Source organism: Cnephaeus nilssonii (genome assembly GCF_951640355.1).
Source record: "Cnephaeus nilssonii genome assembly, chromosome: 14".
Taxonomy (NCBI): Eukaryota; Metazoa; Chordata; class Mammalia; order Chiroptera; family Vespertilionidae; genus Cnephaeus; species Cnephaeus nilssonii.
In genome coordinates this window covers 60257281-60270681 of record NC_137085.1, presented here as the reverse complement: position 1 = coordinate 60270681, position 13401 = coordinate 60257281, and the positions used below count along the sequence as shown (strand labels likewise).

The 13401-nt window shown below is 43.8% G+C and overlaps 2 protein-coding genes across 5 annotated transcripts in view; one reads left to right on the top strand and one right to left on the bottom strand.

The window, feature by feature from the left end:
- Nucleotides 1-5014, bottom strand: part of DENND4C (DENN domain containing 4C) — a 121180-nt gene extending 116166 nt beyond the window's left edge. For 2 of the 4 annotated variants that reach the window (XM_079790679.1, XM_079790676.1), the window contains exon 1: nt 4141-4538. The gene's annotated coding sequence lies outside the window, so the exon portion shown is untranslated. Of the gene's footprint in view, nt 1-3660; nt 3748-4140; nt 4539-4817 lie in introns of those variants that run through there. The other 2 variants (XM_079790678.1, XM_079790677.1) reach the window with 2 other exon arrangements.
- Nucleotides 5015-5035: 21 nt separating this feature from the next.
- The window catches only part of PLIN2 (perilipin 2), a 94597-nt gene continuing 86231 nt past the window's right edge, over nt 5036-13401 (top strand). Inside the window, exon 1 of the mRNA XM_079790687.1 lies at nt 5036-5171. The gene's annotated coding sequence lies outside the window, so the exon portion shown is untranslated. The remainder of the gene's footprint in view (nt 5172-13401) is intronic.

Genomic DNA, 13401 nt, shown 5'->3' with positions numbered 1-13401 from the left:
CAGGAGGGGCCAAACGCTCAATGCAGGAGCTGCCATGATGCGCACTGGCCATTTAAAAATAAACAGCACCAAGGACCTGGTGCCGACAAACCAATACTCAGCCTCCCCCAAGTGGGACACCGGCCCCACCACCACCCCAGAGCAACGCTTCACCAAATCGCAGCCAATGCTGCCATGGCAAAAAATGCAGCCCACAGCTAGCCCAGCCCAGAAACGGTGGCTGTGGGCGCCCGGGTAATGACATCATGTAGCAATGCCCAGCTTCCTCTCCCTAGCGACTAGCCTCCTTGGATTTTCTTCAGCCCAGGAACACGACTTGCTTTATAGCCGCGTGGAAACACTTCACACTTTAACCAAATGTTTGTGAAGTGTTTACCCATGCCTCGTCTCATTTGATCCTCACAGAAGTCCTGGAGTAGGTATATAGGAAACTCAGTGGAATCCTATTTTCTTTTCATTAGCTCGAAAATGGAGATTTAGAAAGCTTAGAAACTTGACCTGACTGAAAAGAAGAAATGGTGGACCTTGAAAATGACTTCAGATTTTCTCACTGCGCACAATATAGTCAAACACTGCTGCAGTTAAATATTTTACCCTTTGTTCTCCCTGCGTGAACTACAATAATAATCTGCTTCGTGTTGATATTTACTGCTGTGTTGCTGACAATTACCTGAAAGAGAAATTGGGGTGCTTCACTGGACTGGAAAAAGTTTAGCTAAATCAGAAAGCAGCTCTAATTAAGCAAGTTTATCCTATATCTATAAAAGGCTAAGTTGACTTGTGCATCTGTCATTGTCTATCATGAATTTGGTTGACACTTCTATTATAGACAAAGGGCGAACAGCGATATTAAAATATTTATTCTAATTAATTTCCTTTCGATGTGCAAGAATTCATGCACCGGGCCACTAGTATTGTAATAACTATATATGTATGGTGCCAGATGAGTCCCAGAAACATCAGGTGGAACATATTGTAAAATAAGTATATGATTGTCTAACCACTAAAATGTACACCTGAAACTAATACATAATAATACTGAATATAGACTGTAATTGAAAATTTTTAGAAAGAATATTACAGCAAAAAAATCTTTATTTTTTCAAAGATGTAAAAAGTAATTTGGCTTGGACCCTCATGTTAGCAAAGTTATTTCATTATAGCATTATTTTAAGAGTAAAAAAGTAGACTTACTAAAATGTCAAAGATAGAAAAGTGTTAAAAAAAAAGATAGAAAAGGGTTAAATAAACTGTGACAGTAAAACATGTTATGCTTAAAAAGACAACAATATGAACATTAACAACAGAATTATAAACAAGTATAGATAGAAGTAGTAATATTATACCAATTAATATATTATAGTTGGTTAAAGCCTGGTCCTGACACATCAAGATTTCCAGCTCAATCTTTGGTCAGGGCACATACAAGAATCAACCAATGAATGCACATAAGTAATTGGAACAACAAATCAATGTTGATCTGTCTGTCTGTCTCTGTCTCCCTCCCTTCCTCTCTCTCTCTAAAAGCAATAAATTTTTTAAAACGTAAAAAACATATATAATGCAAGTACAATAAAATGAAAGTACAGAAAAATGTAAAGTAAGAATTAAATTTTTTCTTTTAAATTTCCTTTAATCGTGTTACATTCTTTTCCAATAAAAAGATTTTATTTATTGTTGACAGTATTACAGATATTGCCCATTCTCCCTACTTTTGCGCCCCCCCTACAAAACCCCCCACCCCAGGTCTTCACCACATTATTGATTTCAAATAATAATGCCAAAGACCTACTGTTTCACACCAGCTGTACTATTTACAACTCTTTCTCCCAGTTTTAACTCTTATAAAGGGATCTCCAATTCCAACAAAGCATCCCATTATTACAAGTCTGTCAAACTGACAATCTGAAAGAGGTACAAATTGTGGTACCAGCATAGAGAAGATAAAATTTTAATCTATGTATTATGAAAGCTTATTTATCCTTACTACCTAAATTTCAGTAAATATATTATATTGGAAATTCAAACTAGAACAGAAATTCTGTTTTGCAAATCAGAAAGACCAAGTGAGACAACCTGTCTCTGACTCAGCAGCTTTCTTTTTACATACAACCTGTACTTAAGTTGCAAGGATAAAACTGAAACCTAACTTTCAAACTGAGCAGCAAAGCCAATGTGAAATCAATATCTGTCTTGGCAAGAAACTCCAATGAAAATACAAAATGTTTTGGTCTTTAACTCACAGATATACAAAGAGCAAAGGTAACTTGTTGGGTTATTATTCATCATGCAAAATCCTATATATAGCTACAAGTTAGCCTTTATCGCAGATATTTAACATGTTTCTTAATAGAGAATACTTCAAACAAGTAACTTCCCAGTCTGGCACTATGCAGTTCCTTGTAATTTAAAACATTTGCGTTTTAAGAACAATCCTCACATGCCAATTTCTTCAGCTGAAAGTTCAAGTTTCTACTACAAAATACTATACTTACTTCAACAGAATGCACTAATTTACAAATGGTTCAAGAGTAAAACACTCCAAAATACAACTTCAACATTTCTATCGTAATTTTCTATTATCCAAACTAACAATTCTGAACAGTAGTGCACTAGTGAAACATTATCAGTTCACTAAAATCAGTAATACAAAAGATTAGATGGGTAATCCTAAATGTCCACAGGAGATACCAAAGAGGGGAAAGTGCAGACTGAGTTTGCCATTACCAGAAAAACGAGTCACCGCAGCCTCTCTGAGAGGCTTCCTCATGAATACAAATCCAAGTTCATTTCTGAGTTCCCAGTCCCACACCAAGAAGGCAGTTTGCCAACTTTTTAACTGAAGTACCAACAAAATAAAATATAGATGGGGGGGGGGGGGAGGTTTCATGGTTATATTGATCAAGAAAAGGTATTAAAGCTCAGAAATGTTTACCTTTTGCAACTAACTTTGCTCTTATCACGTGTACACAGAAACTTGCTCTGCATTTCAGATAGCTGCTTAATACGCATGATCACCTCAAATCAAATATTTGAAAACTTGGCGCCTTAGCACCAATATTCTCCCCTTTCTTACTCTATACCTTTCACCTGCTGAGAGACGGACAGGGAAGACCTACTTCTACTGTAAACTGGGGCCTAGGGAGAACGCCTTAACACGGGGTTGCACACAATTAAGCAGGCAATTTCAATTAAGCAGTCAATTTCCCAGACTACGAGGCTTGACAATCTCTCTGAGGCAAAATCACAGAGACGGCTGGAGGTTCGTTACTAGACAGGACACTTTCCCTCACGTTCGCACAAGCAGCTGAGTAAATTGCCCTAAAGTTTGCCGTGTGAAACACACAAATAATGGGGGGGGCGGGGGGGTGAGGAGTACTATTTAGAAACTAGGTCATTCTTTATTTGTTCTGCTGAGGCACGGCCTTAGGGAGGGAAAAGGTCTACGAAGCAGAAAAAAGGGAGAAAACACAACAGCATCCTCAATACGGAAAAGTTACATCACAGCTCTTTACAAAAGTCAGCACTAGGGGCTCATGCGGTGGTTTTGGGTCTCGTCACTCAGCGTTGAATGGAACCTGCCTTTCTAAAAGTTATCGCCAACAAAGAAGTCGCCAGGCGCGGCCAAGGGAGGCAGAGGAGGAAACGCTCTCAATTTACCTGCGACACCTGCCCGCGCCCCGTTCTCGCCGCGGAGTCCCGCGATCCCTCGGGGGAACCCCTAAGGGCTCCCGCCCCCCGGCCACAGCCCCCGCCCGAGCTCCCCCATCCCCGCCCCACCCTGCCCCCACCCAGGCGGCAGGCGCCCCGAGCGTCCCGAGGGCCCACACTCCCCGGGCTTCCCCGCAAGTGGTTCTCGGGAGCCCGGGCGGTGGCGTGGGGAGGCCCTTCCTGGCCCAGCCTCTCCTCCATCACGCCCCGCAGGCTCCGGGGACTCCCCGCCCCCGGAAACCGCGGAGAAACTAGGCCGGGATGCCGGCCCCGACCACTCTCCGCCTCCTCGGATACCCCCCGCAGGCCGGCCTTCGGAACTCCCCACCCCGCCTTGCTACCTGCCCGTCGCCCTCCCCGCACGGGAGCGCGGGCCGCGGGAAGGCGCGCGCAGGGATCCTCTGCCAAAGGCCCTTGGCCGCCGCTCACCTGCCGCCGCTCCTTCAGCGCCACCGGGACACGGTCCCTTCCTGGGGCATGGACGCACCGGCTTCGCGGCCTGGGCGCCCTTGGCGGGGCCAGGCGGGGGGCTGGCTCTCGCGGCCGCCGCCGCCGCGGCCCTCTCTGCGCCTGCGCCGCCTCCGGGCTGGGTCTCGGGGGGCGCCGCGCGCAGCGCGGGTAACGGCCGGGAGCGCGGACTCGCGGCGGCGCCTCTTCTCCGCGGAGGCCGGCCGTGCGGGCGCTGGGGCGCCTAGGAGCTGTCCGCGGCGCGGCCGTCCAGACCGCCGACGGCCATGTTTCTGTTCCTTTTTTTTTTTTTTTTTTTTCCTCCCCTCCTTCCGCCCCTTTCCACAGAACAGCACTTTCCTACCCTCCTCCCTCTCCTTTTCCTACTGCGGGGGCGGGTGGACGGGCGAGGGGGAGGGGCGGGGCGGGGAGGCTGCGGGGGCGGGGCGGCGCGGAGCCACGCCCCCAGGGAGGCCAAGGCCGCGGCCACCGCTCCTCCCCCCCGTCCCCCGGGACCCCCGCGGATGCGGGGTGCCGACCCGCCCAGCCAGCCTGCGAGACCCTGCTCCTCGTCCGAGCTGCAGTCCGGAGCAGAAACAGTGGGGGAGAAAGGGCCCAGGGCGCGCCCCTGCACCCCTCCCTGCGGGGCCCAGACTCACCGTTTGCTGCGGGCTATTGCCTTGGCCTCAGGCAGGTGGCGGCTGCTCCTCGGGTAAAAGTGACGCCCGGTCGCTCAAAGTCACTGAGGAGCGTGCCGGGCGGGATGCAGATCTCTGGACCAGAAGCTCCCTTCCTTCCCAAGGTGGGAGTTGGAGTTTCCACACGTGACTGTGGGCCCCCGAGACCCGAGAGAGACCCGCCGACGGGCGCTCCCGAAGGTCCCTGCCCGGCCGCAGCGCCCCATGAGAGCCCTTGGCTGCGCTCCGCGTGGCCACCGCCGCCGAGGTTTCGGAATGGGAACTACGAATGTGGAAATCGCTCATTTAAATAATCAGTGCTCTCCTGTCTCCTAAGTAAGTGTAGCTTCCTTATCTACACGGACGCGTGCACGGTTGTTTCGCCCTGATGCAAATTTGGCGAGATTTTTTTTTTTTTTTTGACAACGGTTTGAAGTTCTTATAGTAAATGAAAAAGAATAGTTACCTGGTAAGAAGCAAATGGTTTGAAACAAATTAGGAGAACTTTTTTTTTTTTAATTATTGGAAATTAGGAGAACTTTTACCTCCTAACCTCTCCCCCCCACTAAGAAATATTTGGAGTGACTTCACAGGTTCCATGGCAGGTCAGAATTAGAACTGGTAAGATTTGTGCATATCTATCTAATGAGTATTCACATATGACCATTTTCTTGAGAATTACTGTCTCACTCAATCTGCATTTTTGGCAAAAAAAGTATGAGATTAGAACTCGGTCATGAAGGCCCTGTTGTCAACTTCTGAAGTTTGTTGCTTATATGGATAATTTGAATTTTGTAGCCAATAGCAGAAACTGCTTTCCTAACCACATTAGCAGTTAGAATCGATTCAGTAGAAATGCACAGCAGTAGAAATAAGGCTTATTTAGTAATATTTTGGATTGAGTTTGAGGCCATTGGAAACCAATCTTTGATAGTGACAATCTAGACAAGTTTAATGCTTAGAAATTTAGCTTGTGGACTTCTTGTTCCTTTCTCAAGGTGAAATTAATAGTTTAGAAACATTTAATATAGACAGAAATTTTTAATGGATACATTTCTTTTTAAAATATATTTTCATTGATCTTACAGAGAGAGGATAGGATACAGAGAGAGAGAGAGACTTAGAAACACTGATAAGAGAGAATCATCCACCAGCTGCCTCCTACACGCTCCCACTGGTGATCAAGCCAGCAACCTGGGCATGTGCTATGACTGGGAATCGAACTGGCCACCTCTTGGTGCATGGTACTAGACTCAATCAACTGAGCCACATCAGCTGGGCTTATTGGGTACATTTCATTGACACTCATGGGTTGAGAGGTTTCTTCCCCTCTTTCCCTGGCTTTTTGCACCCACAGGAATTAATATGAAAGAAGCCAATATATCTCTCCCATTTGATTGTTGGATTTCTCTCAATTGGCAATGTAAGATTTAAGAGTTTCTTTATTTTCACTATTTTTTATATTTTTTATTGATTTTTTTACAGAGAAGAAGGGAGAGGGAAGGGATAGAGAGGTAGAAACATCGATGAGAGAGAAACATCGATCAGCTGCCTCCTGCACACCTCCTGCTGGGGATGTGCCCGCAACCAAGGTACATGCCCCCGAACGGAATCAAACCCAGAACCCTTCAGTCTGCAGGCCGACACTCTATCCACTGAGCCAACCGGCCAGGGCTATTTTCACTATTTTAATTGTCCTATAGATTTACCATAAATTTTCATTGCCATTTTCCACACAAAATTTTATAGAATGAGTTTGTGTGTTTTGGGCCTAATTTTTTGTCTAAGGCAACTATTCTTAAGTCTAAAAGCCTTTTTGATTCAACAACCTTCTCAACTGCTCTCTTATGTATCCAGGGCTAAAATAGTTCATTTTAATTTTTAACATGTAAATATTTTTTAATCTTTTAAAATATATTTTTATTAATTTGAGAGAGAGAGAAACATCAATGATGAGAGAGAATCATCATAGGTTAGCTGCCTCCTGCACGCCCCCTATTGGAGATGGAGCCTAAAACCCTGGGCAAGTGCCTGAGTGGGAATCGAACTGTGACCTGGTTCATGGATGTACACTCAACCACTGAGCCACACCAGCTGGGCTAACATATAAATATTTGTCTAAAAAGTGGAAAGGGAACTGGAGACTCCAATAACAACATAATTGTCATAATCACTATAATATCACAGTTTCAGTTGAGCCTATATAGATAAAAGATAAAAGAATTGTCACTTAAAGAAGGCAATTACAGACATCTGACTGGGCATAGTCACTAAAGATTTCTGTGGATCAGCAGTGAAAAAGAATTGAATGGAAATGTTGAAATTTTTCTTAAAATTCTATATTTTTAATTTTATTTTTCAATTAAGATATTTTTGACAGTCATCTTCAATGCTGCAGCATGCCATGTTATTTTCATCTTCTTATACTTGTTCTTATCAAAAACTTCTAAACATGCCCTGGCCAGTTTGGCTCTGTGGGACAGAGCTTCAGCCAGTGGACTGAAAGGTCACAGGTTCGATTCCAGTCAAGGGCATGTACCTCGGTTGCAGGCTCAATCCCCAGTCCTGGTCAAGGCACATTCGGGAGGCAATGATCAAATATGTCTCTCACATCGATGTTTCTCTCTCTGTGTCTCTCCTCTTCCCTTCCACTCTCTCTAAAAATCAATGGAAAAATATCCTCAGATGTGGATTAACAAAAAAACAACAAACCCAGAACTTCTAAACATTGCTTTTCACAGGAATATTCAAAGACCTTTTTACTTTTATACTTCTTTTTATCTGTTTTGTTCAACTCGATGTTTAACCCAAGTATTATAATTCTAGCAGTTTAATCTGATTATTGTAATTATTTTTATAATTTCTTAATGTCTGAAATCCATACTAGGTTGTAAGCCCTGAGAGAGCAGTTGATATATGTCACAGAGTTTCACATGTCATGTTTCTCTTCCAGATCCTCTGTACTTAGCAGCATAACCAATATATAATAGGCTCTCAGAAAATACTTGATGAATGACTGAAGTAAATCAGTCTGTATTTCCCCCACTTTCTTCTACTTCATCCTTAGCCAAGTTACTTAGTTTCCCTCATCTATAAAGTGGGTGGAATTATATTAAGAATTAAGATCAGCCCTAGCTGGTTTGGCTCAGTGGATAGAGCGTTGGCCTGTGGATCAAAGGGTCCCAGGTTGGACTCCAGCCAAGGGCACATGCCTGGGTTGCGGGCTCAATCCCCACTAGGGGGCGTGCAGGGGCAGCCGATCAATGATTCCCTCGCATCATTGATGTTTCTATCTCTCTTTCCCTCTCCCTTCCTCTCTGAAATAAATAAAAATATATATTTTTTAAAAAAATAATTAAGATCATTTATATATATAAAAGGCTAAGTGACCGACCCTACGCCCGTCCGACCAACCGGCCAGCCTGCAGGTACATATGACGCGCACTGGCAATTTAAAAATAAACATCAACTGGCGCATGCGTGATTTTCACACCTATTTGAATGATAATTCCATCGATTCAACAGATGATGCTGAAAAGGAAAATTTTCCCATCGAATTTCTTAATAGTATTACTCCTTCGGGAATGCTGTGCCATAAATTAAAATTGAAAATAGGTTCAATCATCATGATCCTGAGAAATCTTAATAGTAAATAGGGTCTTGTAATGGCACTAGATTTATTTATTTTTATTTATTTTTTTAATTACTTTATTGATTAAGGTATCACATATTTGTCATCAACCCCCCCCCATTCCCTTCCCAAACCCCCCCACACGCATGCCCCCCTCCCCCTGTTGTCCATGATCACTGGTTAGGCTCATATGCAAGCACACAAGTCCTTTGGTTGATCTATCTCCCTTGTCCCCACCCTCCCCTACCTTCCCTCTGAGGTCTGACAGTCTGATCAATGCTGTTCTTGTTCTTCAGTCTATGTTGTTCATCTTTTCCCCTAGATGAGTGAGCTCATGTGATACTAGGAATACACTTATAGGAACCGAAAATGAGACAAGTAATAATAGTTATGCTGAGAGGCAAATGAATCAGTCTATAGTGAGTTTCTTTCTGGGCCAACAGTTCTTTTGAGTCCCGGTTTCTATGTCCAACAGTTGTTTATGTGTTCATAACAGCAATGGGCACTAGATTTATTATCAAAAGATTGTGACCTAACATAATCGAAGCTGAAGTATTAACAAGATCTGCGGAAGGAGAGGTTGTGCTGATTCCAAGAATTGATTTGTCCCCATCTGACATTGGCCTTCCATTTAAATTAATTCGAAGACAGTTTCCCGTGATGCCAGCATTTGTGATAACTATTAATAAATCACAAGGACAAACTCTAGACAGAGTAGGAATATTCCTACCTGAACCCGTTTTCAGACATGGTCAGTTATATGTTGCTTTCTCTCGAGTTCGAAGAGCGTGTGACATTAAAATTAAAGTTGTAAATACTTCATCACAAGAGAAATTAGTCAAGCACTCTGAAAGTGTTTTTACTCTTAATGTGGTATACAGGGAGATATTAGAATAAGTTTAATCAATTTATCAGTCATTGTTTTTATCAATGTTTTTATATCATGTTTTTGTTGTTTTTTATATCATGTCTTTGTTGTTATATCATGTTATTGTTTATTTATTATTCAATTTATATATTATTTTCATATACATTTTACTACTTTTCTTTCCTCTCTGACACTTCTATTATAGAGAAAGGGCGAATAACGATTAAAATATTTCTTCTAATTAATTTCCTTTCAATATGCACGAATCCGTGCACTGGTCCACTAGTTAATTTATAATAAGCTATAACTATCAAACAGACGAGTTCAGTAATTAATACTTAGTATATGAGGGGCTGCCTTTCATTGTAGCTTACAATGATCCCTGCTTCCTGGTTTATGCCCTTGGGTAATCCCCTTCCGTTGAGTGTGTGGTAGACTTATTGACTGGCTTCTAACATACAGGATACATCAGAAGTGATGAGATTTCTCTAACTAGATGGGGTTATAAAAAAGACTGTGGCTATACTCTTAGATTCTCTCTCTCGTCCTCTTGGATTGTTCACTCTCGGGAAAGCCAGCTACCATGTCATCTGGCAACCCTGTAAGTGAATTCAGAATTAGGTCCTAGCCAAGTTGAGCATTGAAATGACTGCAGCCAACACCTCAATTACAGCCTCCTGACAATCTCTGAGCCAGAATCACCCAGTTGAGCTGCTCCTGGATTCTTTATTCACAGAAACTATGAGATAATAAATGTTTCTTATTTCCAGCTACAGAATTTGGAGGTCATTTGTCACACAGCAATAGATAACTAATATAGCACTGTAATACCTGGAAGATAGCATGTGCTCATTAATGGTAGCTCTTCTTTTACTGGATATAACTGGGTTTAGCATATGATACTTAATATCCTATAATGCTGAGTTTAGTGATAATGTTTACAGTTGCAGTGAGAGAAGGTATCCAGAAGTGGAAAGACTGACTTTACCAGATCTGTTATATATAGACTATCTTTGCTCCAAGATAATTTATTAAAATTTATTTCACATGATGTCCAAGATTTGCTTGAAAATAATGCAGTAGGCTTTCCCTCCTGGGAGCATGCCAGGAGGCTTTGCCTTGCCTTTTCCCTCCTCCCTCCCCTCCCCCCATCCCCTTTTCCCTAGTGCATTATCATTACCTTCCTCACTCCCAAGCTCCTAGGGCCCTTCATTTACCTCCGTAACTCACTTCCTCAGCCCACCTCACTTCCCCACCCACCTCTTCTATGAATTACTTCTATCTCTGTAATTTTCTAAATAAACTAGAGGCCTGGTGCACAAATTCGTGCACGGGTGGGGTCGGGCCAGCCCGCCCCAATCAGGGCTGATCGGGCCAGGCCAGCCTGGGGGAGAGGACGCAGGCAATTGGTCGGGCCGGCCCTGCCCCCAATCGGGGAGGGGGACCAATCGGGAGTGGGGCTGGTAGGGGGAGGGGCCGTGGGCTGTTGGCCGGCCCCATCCTCTGGTTGAACTCCTGGTACCCAGTCAAGGGGACAATTTGCATATTAGTCTTTTATTATATAGGATGTTCTCTTATAATTGGAACAAAAAAGAAAAAATAATGCAGTAGGGATACGAGGGTAAGTAGGGGTTTAGGTAAAACACAATTGGACATATATTGAAGTAGAGTGATTGGTGCTTGAGGCTTTCTTATGTTGTTCCCTACTTCGTATGCCTTTTTGAAATTTTCCAATAAATAGTTGTTTTAAGTATTTCATGGAATCATAGGTTTGGAGCTGAGGGGGATCTTTAGAGATTATCTATTTTAATTATTTCATTTGATAGATGGGAAATTTAAGGCCCAGTGAAATTTAAGGACTCACCTAGAGTCTCCCAGTCTCAGTTTTGGTGATTTCATAGTTGAGTATTGAGGAGAAACTTCTAAATTCATAGCTCTTTATTTTCCCAAACAGAATAACTTGCTCCAGATATCTCTGGACAGCTTCTACAACATGAAAATCTGAGCCTGCTCTTCACTACCACATGTTGTAGACTGGCAAGTTATCTGGTTCCATCCATTTTTGAAAACAGGGTTTGAAGGCCTGGTGCTTCACACCTGTGGGTGCTGTTAGTTATTCTTTGAGAAATAGTTTTAAGTCAGAATGACATCAACAAACAGTACATCTGCTTTATTCATATAATATCTAAGGAATCAGTGTGCTCTACTCTCCACAGGGAGCATAAGCACATTCTGTACTTTGTTCTCCACTCCAATATCTTCTCTGGCTGACATCTCAGTCTCAGCATTATTAGAATGGGCTCTTCCAGAGTCTTTTGGAGTTACTCAGCACATTCTTTATCCAGCTTTTTTTTCTAAGCCTATAGGCCAAACATGGCTGAACTAGGAGTAGAAAGGACTGATGCAGAACACTTGGTTTTCAGTCAGAGGAGAGTAAGTGATTCTGAGAACAATGTCCTAAGGATCATAAAGAAGAGTAGGGATTAGCAGAAGGAGAAAAACAGGAAAAAATAATGGGTAGAGAGATTGAGCAGGAAGATAGCCTATATTAACCCTTTGCACTCGCTTGCTTTTTTCTCGATTCCTTTATTCTAATGCTAACCATGTCGAGTAACACTCAACATCCGAGTGCAAAAGGTTAATATCTGAGACCCAAGACCTGCTACCCATGGCTGGCTTTTATGGGTTCCCTACAGTATTTTAAGTGGACAGCATAGTCCTCCATCCTCAGTCTTTCCCCACTGTTGGGGATCAGTGTCTGTGCCAACTTGAACACTGCTTTAGCACCTAACAACTCCAAATATGGGCATTCTCCTGAATTGGCACTTGTCCGTATCCATCCGTCGAGATAAGTTCCTAATTTCCCAACTCACAGAAATGTTGCTATCCTGACTAGAGCTCAGCTCTTGCCTACTTCCCTCAAACTCTTTTTTTGTGGGCCTCCGTTTTGGTATTCCCCACATCAGAGGAAATCGTCCTGAGCATAAATCAAAAAATATCTGCATTTGTCGGGCCGGGTGTGGCTAAGTGACCCAGGTTGCGGGTTTGGTCCTCAGTGGGGGATGTGCAGGAGGCAGCCGATCAATGATTCTCTCTTACCATTGATGTTTCTAACTCTCCCTTCCTTTCTGAAATCAATAAAAAAATATTTTTAAAAAAATACCTGCATTTGGAGAGAAACCAAGATTGCGGCATAGGGAAACACCTGAACTGCTGCCTTGCACAACAATTTCAAAACTACAACTAAAAGACAAAACAGACATCATCCAGAACCACAGGAAGGCTGGCTGAGTGGAAATTCTACCACTAGAAGGAAAGAGAAAAGCACACTGAGACTCAGAGGAGCTATAGAAGGCAGAGGTACGGAGGCGCGCACGCAAAGAGGGCTAGCAACTGAGTACGTGGCTGGCTTTCTCAAGCGGGTGGGAGACAAAAGCTCCTGACTGCTCTGAACTCCAGTTCCGGGCGAGACTCTGGGGACCCAGACTCTTACAGGGAGAAACTGGACTGTCTGGCAGCGGGCGAAACTCGAGGGCGGCTTTCTTTCAGAGGTGCTTGCAACGATTACGCAGGACACTGAGACCCAGGGGCCTCTTAGGGCACGGCTGACGGAAGCCATTGCTGTTTGCTCTGCCCTGATATCCCGCCCCACGAAGCCATTGCTGTTTGCTCCACCCTGAGACTCCACCCCATCCAAGCTGAGCACAGAGGCTTTTGCATATGAATGGCCTGGTCCTTTGAATTTTAAACTTACCTAACAAACTGTAGCTGAGTCAGTGAGACCCAGAACATCCAAAAGAAGGCCCAAGGCCCTGCAGCAGCTTGCATTGCTTCACAGCTGGGCCTCATCTGGGCACCTCCAAAACCCAAACAAAGAGGAATCCGCAGATCTCTCCGTAGCTCCTGCTGGGTGGCCTCAGGCAGAGGCTAAATTAGCACCTCCTTGGAGATCCAAAAGCCAGTGTACCCAAGGGTCAGAGTAGGACCATCCAGATTACAGCTCCTCAGATCCATAAGAGACACACTCAGGGGGCAGACTCAGTGAGCACCAAAGCCCCACTGAAGCA